The following is a 17,500-nucleotide window of genomic DNA, read 5'->3' on the forward strand; positions in this document are numbered from 1 at the left end:
GTTACTTCCAAACTTCAAAATAAATCCAGAGAGCTTGATGAGAGCATGAGTTCAGTCACAACAGGCTGATGCTCAGGGCCCCATTGCAGGACTTCAGTGTGTGCTGACTGGTCGGGGTGGACAAGCATCAGCTGCAGCTGTGGATTTGCACAAGTCAACCGAATAAAAACTTTCCCAGTTGGTCTCTGTCTTTAAATGCTTATCTCACTTTGACAAGGCACCTTGGGATCACGGTGTGTCTCAGAAATGTTGATCTTTGAAGGCGTGTAACAAACTGGCTTTGCACAGGGGAGGTGAGGACTGTTGGTTTGATGACATTTGTTACAGGATTGAGAAATGTTGTTCTGCCCTTGCTCTCCTTAGAAAGCACCTGACTCTGCTGTAGTACATGACTCAGATGCTGAGTGGAGCCATGAGGTCAAAGGGGAGCTTTAGGAAGGTGTGTGCTGACTGATTGTGAAGGTCAGTTTTGCTGTTGAACTCTGGGAGAAGCATGTGCCACTCCTCCATCTTCCACGTCACCCAGCCATGTGATGTTCCTGTGACTCCTGCTGTGTGTGCCAGCTTACAGCACACCCACTTGGTGCTCTTCCCAAGAACACAGTCCTGCTAGATTAAAATTATGCCATGTCATCAGCCAGGCACTCTTTCCATTATACATCTATACATCAGCTCCCTTACACAATTTACACAGCACTCAAAAACTTGGGAATTGCAAAGAAAATCACGTGTCCTGCTGAGCTTGTAGGCTGATTCTTTTCATACAAAGCACCTACCCAGTGCCTGACAGGAGTGGGACCCCAGTGAAGGCTTGCCAAAAAGCGGCAGGGTGAGCTGAACAGAGAGGAAGAGGTTGGTGTCTTTGCTGACTGGCTGATGCTGCCGTGCAGACTGGAGAGCCGCTGCCAAAGGGATCATGTTTTATGGTGGGGAAGGGAGGAGTCTGCATATGGATAACAACAGAAATGGCTCTGCGCAGACCAGATGCTCTTAAGGAAGTCTGTAAATCCCAAGTCTGGAAACCCACATAGTACAGGCAGCCGTCTTAATAGAAATGAGGATTAGAAATTAGCCGAGGTCTTTAGTGATATTTTTAGAAGGTTGCTCCTGACAGGTTAGGCTGCTGAGAACCAGAGGAAAGTGCCGAACCCTGTATTACTTGGGAAAGGATCACACAGTGCAGTGTGTGATTAGAGGCTGGCTAGCTTAGCAACAAGGGGGATAGGTGGGTTAGGGCTGATTCGGGAGGAATTAGCAAGGGAAATTGCTTGAGAAGCAGAATTTGATTAGGGGCAGCCAACATGGATTTATGAAAGGAAGGCTATGTGTAACTAACTTGCTGGAGTCTGGGGGAGGTACCTTTCCCGGCAGCCTGCAGTGTGTTAGTTTTATGTAACCTGATCTGCACAGGGAAGGCCTGGCCCCTTGGGCACCAGGGTGGTGACACTGGGTGCGATGGATGGGGATACCTCCCTCCCTTGCCTCTGCGTGGACTCTCTGCCTCCTCATTCCCCAAACATCCTTTCTACCTCCTTTCTAGTTTTTTACGGGAGGAAGGCTATTGCTTTTTCCCTTGTCCCATGCTTCTGCTCTTTGTCCTTCCCAACCTCTCCCTCCAGTCCATGAGATTGCCTCTTGGTGGGCTATTAAACATCACTGTCCACCCCACCATGCCAGCATGGTGGACCCACACTGCATCCCAAAGGGGAAATAAAACACTTCTGAAGAGGATCACAGCCTTCATCAGGTTCATGAATGTTTGTTCCTTCAACCAGGGCCCCCACAAGTCATTTTGGAGAAGCCAAGAATTGCTCTGCAGAAAACAGAAAATCCTATGGCAGCCTCAGACCTGCACATCACCGATCTCCAGTATCTCCAGTCCAGAGGCCAAGCACAAAGGAACAATGGCCAAGGGAGACTTGACACAGCTGAAGGCACTCTCACGCTGCCCAGAAGAAAGAGAGAAGGTCTTCAAAAGCCTTCCCTGCTCCTTCTGTAGTGGCAACTCTAATTGCATGGCTGGAGAAAGTCTGTGCTACTTTTCAACACCGTGGCTGGCACAATGGAAAACTCAAATGGGACAGCCCAAGGGCAACTTTGTTTTCTCCTGTGCTGCCAGCCTGTGAAGCCAGAGGGACATTGATGGGATGGCAGGAGAACAATTGTCCAACATCACTGCCAGCCACAGACATGACATGGATGGGGAGCCAGGGATGTGGTTCCATCCTATCTCTCCAGGTGTTCCCTTCCCACCTCCCTGGGTTATAACAGGCAGCATGGAACAAAGATACCCATTGCCAAGACAACCAGGTCCATCCACCTCCTCTCCACCCTGTGTGCCCCCAACTCCTCCCAACACCATCCAGAGGACACAGACAAGTCCCCTGGCCCTGGTGTCCCCAGGGCCACCTCATTGCCTGTGGTCCTCCTGCACCAGCACGGTGCTTGTTGCTCCAGCTGCAGAGCCACTGCTGTGGCATTAACATTTGGGTGACTCCAGCTCATATTTGCCTTTTCCAGGTCTCTGAACTCCAATCCCAGTGTCCTGCTTTTCAGCTCATAATTTTGTACCTGGCTCTTAAAACTGAATTTTATTTTTATTGCAATGACCCTGTGGTGCTGCCAGATCTCTCTGTGGAGGAGACATGACATCTCCATTACATAGCTCAAATAAGTGTCTTAAAGAGACCACACACAAAGGAACCTAATGGTACCTATTTTTATTAGGTTTATTACAGGAGGGGAAGTAAAGCAGTCCGATCTCCCCACAGGATACTCCGTTAACAGCAGCAGGCAGAGAGGAGAGATCTGTGGAGGCGGATCAGTTTTCCAAGAATATTAGCTACTGCTGCTCTAAAATTAGAGTCTTGGGAGAGCAGACAGGTTGACATAATTGAAAGGGCTGTCTTATGGGATGACATAGTTAAACGAGTCCATGATCAGCTTTAGAGTGACAGCTCAGCGACTTCTTCTAATCCTCAAAGGAACGCTGAGTTGCGAGGCTGTGATTTAACTAGTCCTGGATCTTATCTTGTGATGATGTCAATATTATTAGAACCCGTTTCTAAAGAGATGCCTCCAGAATCACTGTACATGAACTGACTGGCTTTACAGGCACGATTCTCCTGCAGCTTCACCCTGCAAACCCTGTAGTTGATACAAACACTCCTCTGCTGCCCTTCTTACATACCCGATTCTGTCCCCATGGGCTGGGCTACAGGGGCAGACCCAGAAACAGGATTAAGAACCTCATTTCAGGATGGAGCTGAAAAATGTCCTTCAGCCGCCCGTTTTATTCAACATAATTTAATAGCAAACACAAACTAACAAAGTTAGAGGTGAAATATAATAGCAGGAACCCCATAAAAAGTAACCTAATCTGTAAGATAAATAGACAACACTTTAGCCTGGGGAGATAGCAAATAAAAGAGAAATATGAGCAGAGCCATTCTCAATTCATAACTAACTTTAAAGAGAAATAATGAAGATGAGTTCTCCAACTTTTAATGCCCTAAGATTCTCCTCAACCAAAAAAAAGACATTTCTAATGTTTTCCACATATACTCTCACGAAGTGGATTTCCACCAGCCAAATTCCCACTCAAGCAGACACCATCAGAAATGGAAATGATTCAGAGGGGTCCTTCTGCAATTCCTGATGGAATGGCAAACACCAGATATGGAGCTCTTCTGAACCTTCATGCTGGTGGAACAACCTCCCTGTTGCCTTCAGTGGCCACCTCCTGCTGCCTTGTTTTGAGTGCAAACCCACCTCCTTCATGGTGGCATTAATCTGACATTTATTATTTTAAGGTTTTTTAGCCGTTTTTTTGTTAGTGTCTACTTTAACTTCAAAGGCTGGGATTTTCTAAGCAGCCTGATGCATTTAGGCACCTAAATCCCATTGAGTTTCAAGTGTGTATCAACCCTTAGGCTCCTTGGCAAATCCTTGCTAAGTGCCTAAGGGCTCATCGCTGCATCCACTGTTATGTTGCTGGATTTACACAGATACCATTACAGCAGCATGAGCTCACTTCTTCGGCAGAACAGGCCCTTGTTTAAGACCCTCTTCCTAAATGATGAAATAAACTGGAAAGGGCCTCCTCTGATGGCTACTTTTTGGTGATATATACCTGTAAAGAATGTTAAATTATCTCCTTGGGGTATTTAAAAAAAAAAAATCTGCTTTGTAGACTCACTTCAATTTGCTCCTAATCCCAGCTCTTGGCCCTCCAGGGGAGTCTTGGATTTGGCGTTTTAGAGGTAAAACTCACCATACCTCCCACTGTCTCTGATACCTACTATGTCCCACACCTCTTTTGTGAGCATCCAGGAAGGACCTGTATAGGAGGAACAAAACATCAGTAAAATTAAGCCATTTGCTTTGCTGTTAGGGAATATCCCAACCCAAAAGGAAAGAGCACAGACAGCAGCTGAGCCAGCAGTGGGACAGGTACAGAGAGCATGTACCTCTGAAAAGGCTATCTCAAAGGGTAGGAAACACTGCAACAGCATTTCGAGTTGTAGTGGAAAAATAAATCCCTTATCAGGTGATTTCTAGTCACAGATCAAACACTGATGTCTTACCTAGCAGAAAACAGATTAGAGGTCTCCATGGCAGACTTCCTGAGATAACTATTGTCTTTTTGTAAAGTCCATACTGCAAACAGCATGACAGGACCCAGTCCATCACTACTGAGCCCCACATTTCCTAGGCACTACCATGATGACATCAATTAGCAAGGGAAGTTAGACCCCAAATCCTCATTATTGCTTGAACAAATTCCTCCTGCTTGTGAGTTCAAGCGTTCCACTGAAAACTGAGGCACTATCCTTAAGTACTTCAACAGATGATGATTTAGTAAAAGTGCCAAATCTTATTTCTCCTGTTTTTATGTAGATAAATGGAGCCATCCTTCTTATTTTGTAGCACTAAGAAATAGGCCTGAACCCTCATAAGTGGAGTTTGGTTTATGCTGTCAACACAGGAGGGGACCAAATCCATTTCTGGTGCATATGAGTGGATCTCCTGTGAGTCAGCAGGGGAGGGTGGGCAGAGGAGTCCTGGCAGAGCTTGGGAGCCAGAAGGAAAAGGATATATCCGGGGGGGAACAGCTGAGAAAGGGAGAAGACCCCCTTAAGTCATGGATTCCATAGTAGGCAGACAGTCCTAAAGAAATCACCTCCAAAAGCCATGACTCTGACCATGAATTTGGGTCATACCCTGCTTTGCAGCCGCTACTGGGACTAGGGGATAAGAGGACAGATTTAGCTATTCCCCTTGTTCTACAGAGAGTGGTCCCCTCACCCATCGGTCCCAACCACCCATTTACCAGTGGCCTTTACCAGCCCATGGTGCACCCACGCCCTTGGAGGCACCAGCAGCCCTGGGAGGGGATGGAGCACCCGCAAGGTGCTGCTCCCGTTGGAAAGATGTCCATCCCACAAGGACAAGGATCGGAGTGCCACGAGGTGGCACCATGTCCCTGCTAACCCGCACGGTGGGGTCACCTCTGCGGCCACTCAGCCTCTGCAGGACCCTGGTCACCTGGCAGCCCCCGGGCCTCCAAGCAGCCCCATTGCTGAAATCCACCCACTGAGCTTTTGGGGGGGGGGGTTTAAATAACTGGACAGCCCTCCCTTCTGTAAGACCCAGCTGAGGGAGGAGGAGGTGGTGCACTGTCTCATGGAGCATCCTCACGGTGAGGCCACTCACCTTTGAGAGCCCTCTGTATCTCCTGAGGAAATGTGGTCACCTCACAGTGAGGGCACAAGGTTTGCAGAGCTGTGGTGCTCGTCTGCCTCTGGCTACAGCTCTCCTCAGGGGGGTCCCAGGCTCCTGTCCCTGCTGGCACAGTCATTTGTTGGCACTGGAAGAGTTGTCAGTGTCACAATGATGGTTGTGCCTGGCTGGTGTGTGCTGACCTGTTGGTGTGCTCTGGCTGTGCTCCCACCCTCCAGGGACTTGCATGCAGGAGAGCTTGTTTCTCACACAGAGCTTGGTCATAGAATCATAGAATTGTTTAGATTGGAAAAGACCTTTGAGCTCATCAAGTCCAACCATTAACCCAGCACTGCCCAGTCCATCCCTAAGCCATGTCCCTAAGTCAATGAAAAAGGGAAAGCAGTGCACCAGTATCTTTGTCTTGAAATATCAAACATTTAACACTGTCATGATGTGCTAGGGAGGACAGGTGAGCCTATATCCCTGAGGAACTTTACACTTCATGCCTTGGCATGTTCAAATCAGCTCCATCTTACGAGCACCAGTGCAGAAAAGAGATGCTGTGAGTGACAGCCCCAAACCCAAAGAACTCGCTCAGCACCTGGTTAGTGCCTTGATTAGGCTCTTGAGCTCCTGATTGCTGAGTTTCCACAGCCTAACCCAATCCTCGGGGTCCTTCAGCAAAGCTCTGCAGCTTAAAGCCCTGTTCTGCTCTGTACAGCTCCAGGACCTGCCTGACCCCACCACACTGCCCTGAGCTCTACTGACACAGATCTAATACTGATGTCCATGGGACTGACTGCTCAGGTACTCCATGAAAAGCAAAGTGACTGCTGCACCCAAATCTGCTCCAGTGAAGGAAACACAAGTACAGCCCATAGGAACCTATTAAATGAAAATTCCCCGGTGGAGGAGGGTTTCTGGACATGCTGAGGAGGCTCCAATAGCCCCTTCTGCTCTTGCTTTAGAGCATGAAGCAACCAGCCAAAAAAATGCGTGCTTCTTTCTGAAGAGGAAGCAGAGGGAGCAGCTCAAAGGGAGCTCTCCTGCATGAGTTCTCTGTCCCTGGCAGTGCTCAGCACAGTGATAGAGAGCCTGGAAATACCTACATTATTCCTGACACAACGCTTTGCAGCTGAACAATACATTTGCCAATTCAATTTATTCAAACTCGTTCCTTGGGAAGACAGCAAAGCAAACCCAGGTCGGAATTACCGAATTCAGACTCTGCCCTGAACTCAGGGAAACAAAGGGGCAAGATATGAGAGAAATAGCAGCAAGTTCTGCTGGAAATCCCATAACAGCAGAATCCTGAGGGCTTTTAATCACGTGCTTGCTGGTATTCAGCTGAAAAACCCCTGTGTCATTGGGCAAGGAGACAGAGCAGCGCTGCAATCGCTCTGCTGTAGCACTTAGCACTTTGGAGTATCTTTGCTATGAAAATTAAACGCTGTTTTGTTTTCTTTTGAAAGCACAGCAGCATTTGGGCTCCACGGCCCATCACAGTGACATGTAATTGAAGAACAAGTACATTCAGTAGCTACCAAGACCGACAGTGCTGCTGTGTTGCACAGTGTCTCACCGTGCTGCAGGCAGGCAGGGTGGAGGTTGCCTACAAGCTTAGATGAACTGTCTGACCAGCTCAGAGCTTGGTTAGACGCTTTCAGCCATGTGCTGAGCCTCATCAGATCCCAGACTCTCTTCCCAGCACACTGACAGGGAGAAAAGCCCTCAGCCCAGTGCTGGTCCTCACACCCAGGACACAACTCCAGGAACAGCCTCCTGGATGGCTGAAACGAGAGAAAAAAACCTGCTGGGAATCTTCACTTCGACTCTGGATGTGCAAGAAGGAAAATCCTGTTGCATATGCACAGCTATGGAAAATTTCCTCTTACCAGAGCCTGCAAACCTCACAAGCTCAGCTTCCCATACCCCATTCACAGTTAGGGGCTGAGCCCCCCCATGTCATCCCCCATCCCACTCCATCCTTCTCAACCAGCCCTGGAGCAGCTCTAGCTACTCTCCCAGCAAAGCAGTTACACCGGTGATGAATTTAGCCCCACATGTAGAATTAGGTTAAGCCAAAAGGTGGCAGCATCTTATTCAGTATCGATTTTGCATGAATATTTCTCCTATTAGCCATTTTTCTTTCTAATCATAGAATGTAAGTTTGTAAATTACAGAGGTGGAGAGTAAATGTATTGCAACCTCTGGCAAATTGATATTTTTGCAGCAACAGTAAACTTTTTCTGATGGCAGATAATTGAAGGGAACAAGTGTCAGATAAAATTCATAAAGATTTGGACCTACTGGAATAAGACAAATGATATTTAATGTTCAGAGTTGTAAAGTAATTACCCTGGGCTCCAATATAATAAATAAAGATGCAGTAAATGGAGTCTGGCTGACCAGGTGCCTTAGACGTGGCAGTGAGCAGGGCCCTGTGGCAGCTGGGGGGTGGAAGGTTGGTGTCACCCCCAGCAATGCCCTTCCTCAGGGGAAGGAGGGAGCTGGCCCCCCTGCCTGCAGCAGAGCCCTGCATCCCTGAGCCCCAATGGTGTGTGTGTGCAGGGAACCATCATCACCCACCACCCTTTTAGGTTTCCAAAGGCAAAGAAGCCTTTGGATACCCAGCTTCATCCATAGCTCTCAGGAGAACCCTGGTGTAGGTTCTCCAGCAAACCCACAGCCTCCTGTTCTCACACTCCAGCCAGCAGAACACCTCACATCAATCTCTTCCCCCAGCACTCAGGAGAGCAGCTGGCAGCTAAAAAAGAGGAGCGTGACCTGCTCCCTGAGGTTATTACTGCCCTTTACCCAGGGGAAACTAAGCCCTGGGGTGATGGGCATCGCAACCAGAGCTTGATCCCCTTCCCATGCAACAGCAACACACCTCAGAGGGACATTACAGAGAGACTGCCACACTCAAAATCACAAGGTACTAGCCCTCACCCAGCTGCAACTCCATTTCCACTAGTTGGGAAAGACCAGGAGATCCTTCTCTTATAGTGAGGAACCGCCTTGTCTCTCCTTTTACAGCCCTGCCTCAATCAATCCTGTAATGGCCCCTTGGCCTGCCAGGGTATCTTCATTGCATGTAGCATCTCACTGTGCTTCCAGGCACACCCAGACCTCACTAGAAAAAAAAAAAAAAAGGCTGGCAGAGCCATATCCCCCTTTTTTTCAATGCAGGATGTCAGTGCAAGCCTCCCTGGCAAAATAACTGCATCACTAAAATGCTTTTAATGCAGACAGTATCAGTGGCTGCTTGGCAGCACATGCAAACTGCCCCCACTGTCAGGAAGAAAACACGTTCAAACACACACCAAGCTGGGAGGTCCCAATCCAGCCCTTCTTCAGGGCTCCTCAAACATCATCTCTGAGAAGCTGTTGGGAAACCACAAGCCAACAACAGGCCTTGTTCCTGCTCCACCACCAGTTCTCCTACTGCTAGTGTGCAGTAGAAGTTGCTTTGAAGAAGTTGCTTAGAAATTCAGCAGCAATTATGCAAGCTTTAGTATTAAAAAATGCACGTGGATCTGAAAGCAAATATGAAGCTGCTGCTGCTGTAACGCTAGCTTTAAGCTGTCTACAGTCCCTAGAAATTCTCAGTGGGATGTTTGAGAAGGATGTATATGTGTTGACAACATTAAATGATCCATGGCTCAAGGACAGAATTGAAACCATACATCTACTTCATACAGGCACTGATCACTGGGAGAGTGTTTTTCTTAAACTAACCACGGAAGGCCAGGCACCTCGTCCTCCCCAGAAAGGCAGGGATGGCTCGGGGAACAGAAGGTGCACACACGCTCCTACCACATCCCAGTGTGTAACAGAGCTCCAGTGAAAAGGGAGAGACACATGGACGCCATCAGCAGGAGAAATGTTATTGTGGCTGCACCATCTTTGAGGGAAATTGAGCATGTCACTTCGGTGCATCACCCTCTTCTCATCACCTCCCAGAGAGGCAGCGCCGCTCGCACACATCCGTGCAACATCTGGTGAGAGGGCGAGGAGGGGCAGGATGCTGCGAGATTCACTGGGGTGAAAATTTGCCTGTTCTGCATTCTGTGCCCCAGAGCACAGCCTTGGATACCCATGTGCTGCCCGTGGCACTGCAGCAAACACAGAGAGCCCCCACCAGCGAGCGCTTCTCTCTCGAAAGCTGCAGCCTTTTCTAGACGTGAAATTCCCAAGGACAAGGAAAAACTGGCAGACAACAAGGAGGATTAGGTGGTTCCCCAAGGAATGCAAGAAATGCTGCAAGACTATGTTGTTGCCCATTTCAGTGGGGTGATTAGGCAGTATTTGATGCTGGGAGGATGGTTTTTCTTAGGCTGTTTCGTGAGCCTTAGCCCAGCTATTAGCAGTAGGTGGTGGGAAGTCATGTTCCCCTGGATGCAACAAAACCATACCCCTCAAAACTGCAGTGTCCCAAAATCCAGCCCTGCCATGGCCAGCAGGGAAGCACCCTCCTTGCTCTCCCTCCAAAAGCTGGTTGCTGGTGCTTTCTGGTTCTTGCTGCTTTGCAGCACCACTGCTGTGAGCTGCTTGGGGGAAACCTCCCTCCCTGGCTCTCCAGCTACTCCAACCCCATTTCCCTGGTCCCTGACTCAGGTACTGGTTTCCGTCATTTCGAGTATTACCAAACTAAAGGGTGTTTCTTTGCTCCCTCGTTTATGCAGAATGTTTATTTAATAGGCTGGCCAGCTTCAATTAGGTCTGTGATTACTCACAGATGACAGCTCCAGCATAACAATGTTTACTCTCAAACTCCATCTCCAAGTATAGCCTGTGACATAGTTAAGGAGAAGGTATAAAACCATTAATGTTAAATAGTTTTACCTGTGGGAGCGAAGTTTCTCTTTAAACCCAAACAGCTGGCAACTGGCTAAAAATGTGCTGGGGTTCTCAACCCCCTTCACCCACAGGTTTAGCTACCCCAGTCAAAACCCCACATGGCTGAGTTGTCCAGATGTCTTTGCCTTGTTGCAGACATGTGGAACTTCTTGTGACAGGGTCTGTATTGTCTAAAATAAAGTTTAATAGCTTAAAGTGCATTTTCATTTATTTATGAAGCATCAGGGCTGGTGGCTGGAAGTGAAATGTAGGCAGCATCTTTGGGTCAGATGCAACCCTAAGGTGCTTGGGGTGCATTGGCAGCAGGATGTATCACAAAAGGAATATCCAAAGTCATTGCCTCAATGTGGTTTTACTTCTCAGGAAATGCCAGTGGGAGTTCCTGGTCTCCACAGCTCTGAAAATTGCATTTTTAGACCCCAGAGTCTATGTCCTGATAAGTGTCCCAGTCTAGCTGCCCCTATAAGTTTGGTACCCAGCCCATCATCTGGGTGAGAGCTACAGTGCTGGGCAGTGGGGAGAGGTGGCTTTGAGATCTCTCAGAGGCAGCATCCCACCACCTGCTGTCCATCCAAGGTGGTTGAACTGGCTATGCAAAACAGTCTCAAGGAGAGAATCCTGCCTCTCTTGTAGTGTCTTACAGCAAAAACAGCTTCCATACATCCCTGCGGGTTAATCAGCTGCTTGGAGACTAATTAGTGCCAAACACTCTTATCAAGAAGACACAGCTGGGTGCAAAGCCAGCCCCAGCAACAGCCAGGCACATCAGCCAGGGTGTCCACCTCCTACCCAGGACACAGCCTGGTCCCTCCTGAGCCCTCCAGACCAGTGTTGATGACCTCAGTCTGGCCATCGCCCTGGAGAGGGAATTGGCAGCGAAGGTTTGGGAGAGATACGAAACTTCTTGGCTTTAATTCACTGAAATCTTTTGTTTCAACCACATTTAATATCTTAGAAATTACGAGTGGTGGGGACCTGGGTGAGCTGAAAGAGAAGGCGTGATCTGTGAGGCCAATTAAGAGGCCAGTGGCACATAGTGAAACGGGAGCCCCTCGGGGGAGGCCAAGGTTACATAAATAAGTGTGCGAAGGAGCTGCACTGAATCTGCAGACACTCAGCCACTAGTGATGCCCCTTTGAATCTGGGAAAATTAAATATAAATAATAAATGTTTAACCACACAGCAAATAAATACAATGAGGCACCTTTAAAAATTATACTAATAAACAGCAAGCTGTTGTCCTTCTGCCCAGGGTGGCTGAGAATCTTCTGCATACTGGAGAAAAAGAGCACAAAAGAGGGGCTGTGTTTGGGGTACTCTGCTCAGCTGGGTTGTCTTCACCCAAATCTGCCATCCTTGAGTAGAACTCCAGGACAGCATGGAATAAAACACCGAGTAAAACTGGAAATAAAATAGTGTCAAGCTTAGCCAGCAAATGTCAGGGCCCCCAGACCAGAAGCAGCTCACCTCTACCTGTGTGATCCCAATAGGCTTCTTTTGGGAGCCTGGGAGCAGGATTAGGGCTTGGTTCTCAGAGGAGAAGCCCAGAGGCTCCTTGTGATGATACAAATGTTCAACGTGAGCTGCGAGGTCCCCAGAATTGCTCTGTGTCAGCACTCACTTTACAATAAGAGCTCTGCTTCTCAGCTTCCCTGTTTTACTGCTTCCTTGGAAGAAGGGGAAAAATGAAATGGAGATATAAAAAATAAAGGGGTCATTTATAGTTAAGCACATTAGGATGGGAGCAAGAGAATAAAGTGGTGAGAATGGCTCAGCCGGGGCCTACGGGGACTTGTTCTCTGGTACTGGCATGGTCTTTACTAGGTCGCTTGAACCTTTTGCACTCTGCTGCAGAGCTCAGACCTGGGCTATATATCAGCAGACTTGCCATGGCGTGCAGTGGAAAAGCCCATAACTATCCTCAAACCCACTTGTGCCAGGAGTTACAGTTTATGGGTGACTTTTATAGGTGGTCAAAGCAACCTGTCCAAACCTGAGGGGTGCTGGGGTGTGCAGCGGAGAGTGTGGGTTAAACACAGATCAGTTCCCTTTCCTGGGATGTAATTTCATTTCTCCCCAAATTCTGCAGGGAAGAAGCAGGGCAAAAGACCTTCCTTGCTGTGATTATACATTCCCGGGCAGTTTAATTATAGCCTTTGTCTTCTTAAACACTTGCACGATAAACCCACAGAGAGCTGCCATCCCACTATAGTTAGTTACCAATTTCTTTTCTTCCCAGCCCCTGAGATTTGGTTTCCCATTTAGCAGAGGTCAGTGGAGCCAAACTCTCCATGGGGCTACCCTGGCTGTCATCAGGGAACTTGTGCCAGAGTAAAACCTGTCCCTCAAGCTGGATTGACTCAGTGGCAGCTGACACTTGTATTTGGGTTTCTTTATACGTGTGGGCTCTGATCATATCTGGTTTTGATGAGCCCCTGTGACTATACTGAACCCCCACACCTCACCAGTCTCTAATGGCTTCAGCTTCCAATCTAGGAGCAACTGTTCCTGCTCACAGAAAAATCCAGGTCCTGGATATGCCACCATATATAGGAAGCACCTGATTCCAGTGAAAAATGTAGCTAGCACCCAGAGCTCAGTGCTGCTTTTGACTCAGGAGCAGAGACATAAATATTCTCCAGCCTTTACATGCTTTCTCCATTTTAACTCATGGCTTCATTAGACTAATTTGTTTCCAGGTTGGAGGATGAATAATGAGCCTCAGCCTGTGGACGCATAATTAAATTTTGATAGTGAATGTTTTTATCTAACCTTGTTTTCGTTATTATCCTCTGAACCTGAATTACAAGTTAGAGATTTAAGGCTGCAGGTTTGCCTTGACATTAAACCTGGACACCTTTGTGAGGTGTTACAGTGCTCTGCTGTCTCCCAGGACAATGTCCAGTGTTTCAGTCAGGTCTGGTCATTAGGGATGTTAAGGGAAAGAGAAACAGTTAATGACAAAATAGCTTTTCCCCTGCCACAGTCAGTACAATACACAATCCCTGGCCTGTGTGGGGTCTGTACAGTGATAACTGCTCCACAGCTGGATGGCACATTCCAACAGCAAAGGTCACGTGGATTATCTTATTGGGACATCTTGGTGGGACGCACAGACCTGCTGCATTTCCCAAACTGACATCCAAGCTCCATCTGGCTTTTTTAGGTCCCCCCAGATATAGTTGGCATTTTTTGCACAATTATAAGATATTCCTGCAGATTCCCCAAACTGTCCCTGGTTCCCCTGTGCCTTCCAGGTGCCTTCTTGGCGTTACTTGGCCGTTAAGATCACCGTGCCCTGGGTCTCTCCACTCACCGATGATTTTCTCCAACCTTCCCATTGTTCTTTTCAGCACTGCAGGGTTTCCATCAGGCTTTTCCACTAATCTTTGTGGCCTCTCCCTGCTCCTACCATTGGCAAGAGGGTTTTCCATATTTCCCTGTCTACAGGGGTGGTACATAAAGGATGTTCTCTGGGCTAAGGTAGGGAACAGAGCACATCTTGCAGCCTCCGCTCCTGCTCCGGATGGGAGCCAAAGTGCTGCGGTAGCAGGCAAGGAGCCCGAGCAGGTACTTAGTACAAATGTTAATAGCATCATTGTTTATATTGTAGGATTGGAAAGGGTCTCCTGGGTCATCTGGGGCATTGCCCTTCAGTAACTCAGTCCGTACTCAAACTATCCCAAGGGTATTTTCAGTCGATTCATGAATCCTTTTAGGAATTCGGCCCAACGACCTCCGTCAGCAAACGATTCTTTTGGCTAATTGACTTCACTTTCTGCATGCCCTGCTTTAATACTGCCTTTAAAGTTTGAGGCTTTTTCTTCCTCTCACAGTGTCATCCACTGCTCAATTTCAGCAGATTTTTTTTTTCCTATTCCTACTTTTTTATCAGCATTACAGCTGATTCCAGGGTGTCCGCTGATGAAGCCCCCTCACTGATGAGGCCCCCACATTGACGAAGCCTCCTTGCCTGCAGGGCTGAGCCCCTCTGTGTGTGGTGAGATGGTCTCCACCAGGAGATGCTGGGCACAGACTAGACAAGGTGACAAGGGCGGGTGATGACCCAAAGGTCACCTTTACCCATGTAAAGCTCCAGCAGCAGAGCTGGGAACAGTCATGTGGGCAGGCTGCCTCTCAGCTCCCATCATGTTGGCTCCCACTGAGCAGCAGTTTGAAGGGTCCTCATTTTCCTTGATGTCTTCAACTTTAACTACCATCAAAATAGCAGCAGAGGGTGAAGGAAAGGAGAAAAAGAGAATTAAATGGTGGCGTTTGTAGACAGATTTTTCTTGGTCTTTAGTATTCTTCTACTTTGATCCACTGGTCTGTGACGTCATCCCTGCATTATTGTTTGCAACAGAGCCAGTTATGAGCACGTCATGAGGAGTTTTGTTTTTGAGACAAGGTTGTGGGAAAGTCAAGGGGCTGCTACCAGTACACATCTCCCACTCTAAGAGGTCACATGCCAACACTCCTCCTCACTGCCCAGGATCACTGTCCCTACAGACCTACCTGCTGTTGGATTGAGTAGTTGGTCTCTTATCAGCTTCATCAGAATGAGCTGAAGTTAAACACAAAGCTTTTGGTAATCTGACTTGATCCATTCAGTGTGTGTTATGGAGTATCCTCCGCAGCACAGGCACAGGGGTGGAACCTCTGACACGGGGTAGCGTGGGGCAAAAACACTTCTACTGGCATTGGCCCCTCATTGACCTGTTCTTCATCTGTTTTCCTTTCCTTCTTTTCCAGTTTTGGTGAAAGGGCAACAATTCACATCTTCCTGTGTGTGCACAGCTTTGTTTCAGCTGTGAACTTAGCAGAGGGTTTCCCTGGGAATGGCTTTGTGTGTGCAACTTTTCTGTAGGAAGAGACAAGGAAAGAGGGAACCTGGGACAGGGAACCTGAGCTAACTGGGCAGGCTGGAGATGAATGACCTACACGAATCCTTGGCATCAGCCAGGCAGAGTTTCTTTGAAATAAATTATGCAATAGTGCAAAGCTTCGGAAGACTATTTTTTTCCCCAGGAAAACTACATTTTAGAGAAAAAATAACTGTAAACCGAAGATGGCCTGATTTGATGAAGTCAGCAAAGCTGCAGCCAGGACGAAGACCATGCTCTCCACATCAGTCTCCAATTCATCATCAGAGCCAGAGCCAGATGGTAAATATTTGCTTCTTCTAGTGATCAGCTGAAAGGTTCCTTCAGTCCCACAATACTATTACCTGTGCAAATTACTTTTATTCTAGTGAAAAGCAAAAACCTAAATCCTAACTGTTTTTAATTGAAAACAAAGGTGAAAAAAAAAAAAAGGAAAAGGCTTTTACAATAATAAAAGTAAGGATTGTAGTTTAAGTAAGTACTTTCTAATATTCTCCCAAATAGACTGATACTTAAAAAATTCTGCTGAGAGTATTTTTGCATAACTGTGTCTGTCTGGCAAATTGATCAAACCAAGTGGATTCACAGGGCAGAGGTGAGGTGGTCTTTATCTTCCTCCTTCTCCAGCAGAAACCGAAGATTTTGCTGTGCCCTGTGATACAATCATGCTTTGAGGCGTGTGCCTGGGACCAGGCACCCCAAGGCAAGCTAGGGGGTGCATGGGTAGACCTAAGTGGTGCAAGCAACTCGCAACGTTTGGGAAAACAAGCCGGGATTAACGTGGTGCAGCACCAGGACAGAGCTCAGAGAGGTCCTGGGACCTCCATCCTTGGGAAATGCTCAGCTACACTTCACAAGGACATGGTCAGCCTGGATTCACTCTGAACTTGGCCTTGCCTGGAGCAGAGGTTTGACAAGAGCCCTTCAGACACAGCTTCCAACCCCCATGTTTATGGAATATTGTGATGTTTCAATGCCCTTGTCCCAGCACAGGCTCCTTGTGGGCCACCAGTGGGTCTCCGCAGATGCCCCCCACGGCATTTGGTCTCCAGAATGGGCTGGGCTCCCACCAGGGCAGCTCTCCCCACCCAGCACAAACTCCTTCCTCTTGCACTCACTAAGACCCGCTTTTCAAAGCACCTCAAATTTTTCTTGAGGAGGAAGGGAGTATTAAAAGCCTTTCCAAATTATATGGAGGCCTTTGTTATTTTAAGAGACTTTCACTCCCCCCTTTTCCATTTGGCTTTGTTACCTGATGCTCAAGGAATGCATTTTCTCCTCTATTAAATGTTTTAACCGCATACAAGTTCCATCTTAATGTTAGCATCTTTAATAGTAGAATATTACCATATTAATTGCTATTGTGAACCAGAAGATACTTATATCATCCAGGCTTTCATTACCGTCACGGAGGGATTTTTCCTACTGAGTCAAAAGTGACCACTTTCCTTAATCCTCTGTTTAAAAGCCCTGCTATTCCTCCTGACATGCCTAGGACGAGGGTGGGCAGCGTTTTCCCAGGGACAAACTTGGAATTAAATGCATTAATTTCCCAAGGAACAGCAACCCCTTCCCAACCTGCTGCGGGTTCCTCGGCAGTCGGGTGGTGGGGCAGTTAGTTTTTAAGCAATTAAGGGACAGCCACCCCCCCCCCACAACCCCGGGCCTCCCCTACCCGTGGCGGGGAAGGGAGGACAAGGGGGAATTAGCTGGGAGAACAATAGGGATTCAATCAAGCCCGGATCAGGTTGCAGCCCTTTTGTCGCCGGGACTCGTGCCGGGGGTTAATGGGGCAGAAGGAGATGGGAGCGGGGCGGCAGCAAGGCTGGGACACAAAGGCCAAAACACACGAGCTCCAAGGGGGACAGATGGGGACAGGGGAGGAAACAGCGGGGGGGACACCGGGAGGAAAGGGACTCCACCACAGGGCGGGAGTGGGTGCAGTAGCGGGGGGAGCTCGATCCCTGCGGGTCTCCCCACCGCCCTCCGTCCCGTTGGGTCCCCTCCTTTCCCCGCAGGTCCCCTCCATC

This window comes from Corapipo altera, unplaced genomic scaffold, assembly GCF_003945725.1.
Source record: "Corapipo altera isolate COAL_440 unplaced genomic scaffold, ASM394572v1 104, whole genome shotgun sequence".
Taxonomy (NCBI): Eukaryota; Metazoa; Chordata; class Aves; order Passeriformes; family Pipridae; genus Corapipo; species Corapipo altera.